This window comes from Petaurus breviceps, unplaced genomic scaffold (assembly GCF_028583685.1).
Source record: "Petaurus breviceps papuanus isolate PSGF00001 unplaced genomic scaffold, PetGlider_PUasm1.0 229, whole genome shotgun sequence".
NCBI classification, from domain to species: Eukaryota; Metazoa; Chordata; class Mammalia; order Diprotodontia; family Petauridae; genus Petaurus; species Petaurus breviceps.
In genome coordinates, this window is record NW_027185903.1 from 2,450,108 (window position 1) to 2,457,278 (window position 7,171).

Here is a 7,171-nt window from a genome sequence, read left to right on the forward strand (position 1 = left end):
TTCCACCTGATGGCAAACAGGTACATCAGTCCTACAGTTTAAAAATGAGGGATCTGTTTGACCCAAAGATGAGTCCCACTCATCTCGGTCTGGAAATAGCGTCTGATGTTTACCCCACAATCCTGAACAATTTGAAAAAGTCCCCCAAATCCCCACAGTATATGTTGTGATGTTCTCAAAGCGTACTAGGTCCTTAACTCTGAAAATTCCTTTAGCATAGGCGTTCCCATTCAGCTCTCCTTTCACTCTATGCTTTAGTATAGATATAGAAGATGGATTAACAGGAATGTCCACAAGGGCCTGTTTGAGTCTGCCCCAAGGATGATACTCATAATGATACTTGATAATTTGTACTAAGCTACATGAGGACGTATTAAAAGTAGAAAAGCACAAAGGTGGTTCATCAACTAACCTAGTAAAATTAAAATCAAGCACAGGACGGGTTACATTTGCCTTATGAATATCAAAATCTTTGGCAATAAGGACTGACCCATTTCCTTCTAAAGTGATTTCTGGAAGAAACTCTCCCCACCCAACCATCTCCACCCAAGATGGATGATCCAGGACTGCCCAGTATCTTGTAGAGGCAGCTATTGGAAGCTGAGCAACGATAGTAGCAAGCAGGATCTCCATCTGCTTGCCCTCATTTAGGCTCTGGCTCCTCCTCCACTGCCGACCTCATCTGGTTCTGGTTTGGGTGGGCCCAATGTCCAGTTTCTGCATTTGTTGACCCAGTCCTTGCTCTCCTTTCTGGTATCCAGACTTCCTCGTTTTCATCTGTGGAGACACACAAATAACCTCTGCCTCGAACTGTTACTTTGTTCGGGCCACACCATTGTCCCTTATCATTTTTCAACATCACCCATTCAGTAACTGCAGCTGCCAGGGGCTGTGATCTTTTAGAATTACTAAATGTGTGGTCAGTAACACCCCAGAATTTTTCTGCTGGTATTTTATTTTCATGATCTAATGCCAAATAATTTATTACATGTAGTGACAACCCAAACATTCATCTTGGGGTACCCATACTCCAAATTCCTCCTTTTAATTTTTGGAGTACAGTTTTAAGTGTGTGATTTTTTTCTTTCAACAATTGCCTGACCTGTCGGATTGTAAAGAAGTCCTGTAATATGGAGAATACCCCATTGAAAACAGAATTCAGTAAAGTCTTTTGAGGTGTAAGGGGGGCCATTGTCAGTCTAATTGTTTTGGCACACCCACAGCAGCAAAGCATGTAATAAGATGTTCTTGAACATGAGAGGTTTTTTCCCCAGACATAGCATTTGCCCATGAAAACCCTGAATATGTGTCCACAGTTACATGTATATATTTCAGTCTCCCAAAAACAGAATAATGAGTAACATCAGACTGCCAAATTTCATTGGGTAACAGTCCACAGGGATTTACACCCTTGGGTATAGAGGGACTGCAAACAACACATGATGGACAGCTTTTAACTATTTGCCTAGTTTGTTCTCTACTGATATCAAAGGTCCTAGCAAGCATTCTAGCAGACTGATGAAATCTATAATGGGATTCCTTTGCTAATTCTAATGATCCCACAAGGATTTGATCAACTATGTGATTAATTCACTCATACTGGTTTTGTGGTAAGCCATTCAATAGGATCAGCTGTTGGCTGCCCATCAATTAGGGTCCCTCCTGAAAATCTGTCGTGGTGGTTACCTTAAGTTGTGATAAAATATCTCTGCCCCATAAAGCCATTGGCAAGGAAGCCAAACAATATGGCTGGACTTTTCCTGACATGCCCTCAATTTCCCAAGTAAGTTTCCTGACACTTTTTTAAAGTTGACTAACTTCTCCTATGCCTTTCATATTTATTTCTGATTTTTGAACAGTCCACTTAGGGTCCCATTGTTCCTGATTGATAATGGTCAGGTCTGCTCCTATGTCTAGGAGACCCTGAATTCTCCTGCCCTCCACATATATATGAAGGGTGAGTCTTGAGGTCATAATGATTTGAGACCACATGACCTCTGGATTCTGTATTTGAAATATCTGTTGTTCCTGTTTTAATTGGATCACGGAACTGCTGGGATTCATAATTTTAATTTTAATCTTATTTTAATCTTCCCAGTCCTTTTGTTCCACATAGGTTGGAGTGAATTGTATATTCATTCATTTTCCTTCTGAGGTTAAAGAAAGTACCCCCACAGCAGGAGCAGGAAAAGCTCCTAAAAAGCACTTCTCTCTCCTGGCCTGGGTAAATGTTTAAAATTTAACCTCAGGCTGTAAGATAACAGCAGTTACTTCAGAGGTGGATTGATCCAAATCAGCTCTCCTCCTGAACTTTTGGAGTGCTGAACTGAACATAAGTCCCTGCTGTTTTCTGTGGGCTGTTTCCCGAATTTCTAAATCTACATTCTGAAGCCCAACAAAAGCCCTTATGACATTTGGGGCATTTTGATTTTGGTCGTAATTCACTATTACTGCCACCCATTTGACATTCCCTTTTAAAATGACCCACTTTGCCACATTTATAACAATTCTTGTTTTGCCTATTCGTGGCTGCTTGAGCTTCTGCTATAATTTGTGCTTGAAAGATCATAGGCTTTACCTATGATTTTCTAATTAATTGATCCAAGGAGGCTCAGCAGGAAGTACCAAAAAAGCCTTCTTATGATTTAAATTGCAATTTCCTCTAGATATTTGTTTTACTAATTCTTCCAATCCCACAGTACTTCCTAAGGTATGCTCAGCTGCTTGTTGAATTTTTGCCACAAAATCAGGAAATGATTCCTCAGGTCCCTGCATGATATTTGTGAAATTTTTTCCTGCTTGACTAGCACTGGTTATCTCTTTTCATGCTTGTATGGCACAGTCTTGAATAGCACTATATACTGCCACTGAATAGTCCATTTGTGTGTTGGGCAATGTATTAGGTCCGTCACCCAAAAGCATGGAAATACTGGGTGCGTTAGGTCCTTCTGTCACCATAAGATAATATAGCTTGCTATGACATTTTTCCTTATAATTAGCTTCCCACTGAAAGTAGTCCCCTGGAGTTAGGCATATTTTAGCTGTTTGCCTCCAATCATATGGTGTCAAAGCTGTGGGTGCTAAATTTTCCAATAACGACACCATATAAGAAACTATTGTCCCATACTCCTGTATAGCCTATTTTACCTCCTTAAGATCTTTTAGATTTAATTTTTGCCATGTTCTATTGCCCTGTGAATCTACTATAACAGGGTATGCCAACAAATTGTAGCCTTTAAATCCCATTTCTCTTAATGACTGTCCTTCCTCTTTCATGACTTTTTGAAAAGGTGTATATGGGGCCGGATGGGGGAAGCGGAGCCAAGATGGCAGAGTAGAAGCAGGACCTCCCTGCAGCTCTAGCTTCCACCTTCCCCAATCCATGTAAAAAGGGGACTCTAAACAAACTTTGGAGCTGCAGAACCCACAAAATGACACAGAGAAGCTGACCTCCTGCTGAGCCCACAGGAATCAGCCAGGGCAGTACTCTGGGAGCCAAGCCCAGCCCCACGGCAAGGCTTTGTGGGCCTGACCAGCTGAGCCAGAGGGACTCCAGATCAGCAGCAGCTGTGGCCATTTCCAGATTTATCAACACATAGATGCAAAGGACAAGTGAGAGGTCAGTACAGTCTGGACTTTGGGACCCACTAAGTGGGAGTGCATGGCTTTTTCCCCCGGGACGAGAAGCCGCTGAGAGGCTGTGGCAGCAAGCACCCCAAGCATTCTCAAGGTTTGCTGCCACCACAGGTTCTTGGATCTGCTTTGATAAAGGAAAGCAACTCAAAATGGGTTAACAAGCTTACTTTAATCAGTCAGACATATATTGTTTACCGTGTTCAGGGGGAAAAGGTCAGCACCCCGAACTTCAAAGTATACAGGCAGAATTATCAAGACAGAAACAGATCAAGTAGACAGCTTTCCAAACTGTCCAGACATTACATCCATACCCAATCAACATCTGGGTTTCAACATCTGGGTTTTTCAAAGCCAAGGGGGGGGGGGGCGGCTCTGGACAACGGCTTCCCAGAATCCAGATCAAATCACAGAACACTTCTCAAAGTGAGCCCCCAAAACAAAGCTACACATCAGGGCTTATATAGCCTTCTCCTGGCTCAGAGAATGTAACAACCTTCTGGACCCACTGGCCAATCAAGAAGTATCTACTGAAAAACAAGCCTCCCACCCCAGGCTCCAGGTGCACTTTAGCCTAGGGGCAGGGAAGATCTTTAAATTTGCATTTCCATTACAGAGGCTGGCACAGCCAGGCAGCTCCACAGCCAGCCAGCTCCACATGGCAGCTTCAGCTCCTGGCCTGCAGAGTGTAGGGGAACCAAGCACCAGTCTGAGGGGTAATCGCTCTTGCTTTAACCTTCTTGGATCTGGATTGCAGTCTAGGGTGGAGGTCCTGGGGTGTGTGTCCAGCTTGCCAGAGCATGTGGAGACCTCAGAGAGGGCACCCATCTAATACCTCCTGCACCTGAGAAAACCCCAGCGTTTGGGACGAAAACTCCCCTGTCTGGTGGCAGAGTCCTACTGTGGCAAAAAGCCCTGGGGTCAAGCGACTGAGGGGCAACATGACCAGGCAAAAGAAACAAAGCAGACAGAAGATTCAAACATTACACTCCTATTTGGGGGACAAAAAGAAGCAAAGCATGGAACAGGAGGAAGACAGTGAAGTCAGAACTCCTGCACCAAAAGCTTCAAAGGAAAACACAAGCTGGTTACAGGCCACAGAGGACCTTAAGAAGCAGATAAGAAAAATGGAGGAAAAATTGGGAAGAGAAATGAGAACAATGCAAGAAAATTATGATATGAGAGTCAACAGCCTGACTGAGGAAAATAATACCTTAAAAAACAGACTAACTCAAATGGCAAAAGAGGCTCAAAAAGACAATGAGGAGAAGAATGCCTTAAAAAGTAGAATTTGCCAGATGGAAAAAGAATCTCAAAAGCTCACTGAGGAGAATCATTGCTTCAGAATTAGATTGGAACAAATGGAAGCTAATGACTTTATGAGAAATCAAGATGTTGTTAAACAGATCCAAACAAATGAAAGAATAGAAGGCAATGTGAAATATCTCATGGGAAAAACCACTGACCTGGAAAATAGATCCAGGAGAGATAATTTAAAAACTATTGGACTACCTGAAAGCCATGATCAAAGTAAGAACCTAGAAATCATCTTCCAGGAAGTTCTCAAGGAAAACTGCCCTGATGTTTTAGTACCAGAGGGCAAAATAGAGGTTGAAAGAATCCACCCATCACTTCCTGAAAAAGATCCCCAGAAGAAAACTCCTAGGAATATTATAGCCAGGTTCTGGAATTCCCAGATTAAGGAGAGAATATTAGAAGCAGCCAGGAAGAAACAATTTGAATATTGTGGAAACACAACCAGGATAACCCAGGATCTGGCAGCTTCTACAATGAGGGATCGAAGGCTTGGAATATGATATTCTGCAGGTCAAAAGAGCTGGGATTAAAACCAAGAATCACCTACCCAGCAAAACTGAGTATCATGTTTCAGGGGAAAATATGGTCATTCAGTGGAATAGAGGACTTTCAAGCATTCTTGCTGAAAAAACCAGAGTTGAATAGAAAATGTGATTTTCAGATACAAGAAGCAAGAGAAGCATGAGAAGGTAAACAGGGAAAAGAAAAGGTGTATATAATTCTGAAACTACAGTGAGACTGCCATTAGACTTCCCAGCCTTTTCTGTTCCCCGAGGGATTATAGGAAAGACTTGAGCTGAGGTTAAGAGGTTTGGTATTTTTTAGGGTTTGTTTTTTTTTTTCCACAAATACAGGGGATGGAGTATCTTCCTGATCACTGTCTTCACTCTCACCCATGACACTCAATATTTCTTTAGGACCTCTTTTGTCTGTTAGGCATACTTTAATGACATTATAAATTGCAAATATGGAACCAGAGTCACTCTCCTGTCCATTCTCCTTAAAGAAATTAACTAAAGCCTCTCCCACTGCTTCCCAATCAGGTCCCCTGATCTCAGACCCACTAGGGAACCATGGGGCTGCCTGATAGACTAATTTTTAAAATCTTTTCAGAATCTGTTTCTTAACTGAAATACCTTTCTTACACACTATAACTTGTAATATTCTCGGATCTTTTCCTTCATCTTTTAAACCCTTCACTAAGCTTCCTCCCATACTAGGTCTTTGTGAGCTCTGATTATGAAAAATTGAGCATGCTGACGAATGCCCTTCTAGAGCCTTCCCCTTACCTTGAAAGAAATCTGTTGTCACTTGGATTTCATGTAAGCCACTTCCTGCCAGCAAATCCTGGGGGTCCCTCGCTAGAGATTCAATCAGCAGTCTTTATGCCCCACGTTGTGGGTGCCACTTACTGAAGCCAGCACAGTTGGTGGGCTAGACAGTGGTGAGAATAGTGAGACGGAGGTGTAATCAATAGTCTGTTTATTACAGGACCATTTCATACAGAGCCAAAGATGCAAGGAGCTCACAGAGTTTTATGCCCCCCCCAGGAGAATGTAGACACCTCAAAAGAATGCAGACAATGTAGAAAGATCCTACATCAAAGGAATGCAGATAATACAGAAGGAGCCTCCCTTAATTCTGTTCACTATTTACCCTTGCTTAAGGTTAGTTACTTACCAGGGTATTATTCTGGGACCATATCTGGAGGCATAAACAAAAAAGATTACCTACCCTCTTGCTATCTGCCCAGTAACCTTTGCAGATAACTGTATAGGACAGGGGAATATACCTAGTAAAGTCAAGGGACCCCAAAACGTTCCCTTCATAATACATCCTCTTGCTTGTCTGACCTGTAGCCTTTCAGATAATAATATAGGGAAGGGGAACATTTCATTAGTGAAGCACAGAAACTTCTGAAAGTTCACTACAGCATATTTTTGTACAGCCCTCAAACCAAGAACAATTTTTACATTTTAAAATATAATAAAACTTTATTTTAAAATGTAAAAACTGGAGAATTCTGGGAAGATGGTGAAGTAGGTCAAAAAATTTCAAGCTCTCAAGATTTTTCTCCAAAAAAGAGATAAAATAATACCTCAGGGTGAACATAGAGCAGTAAAAATAAATCAGAGTAGGGGGTAGAACAGTGGTCCTTCTGCACCCATCAGAGAATATCTGAAGAAAAATCCCAGGAAGAGTTTTCATTCCTGTGAAGAGC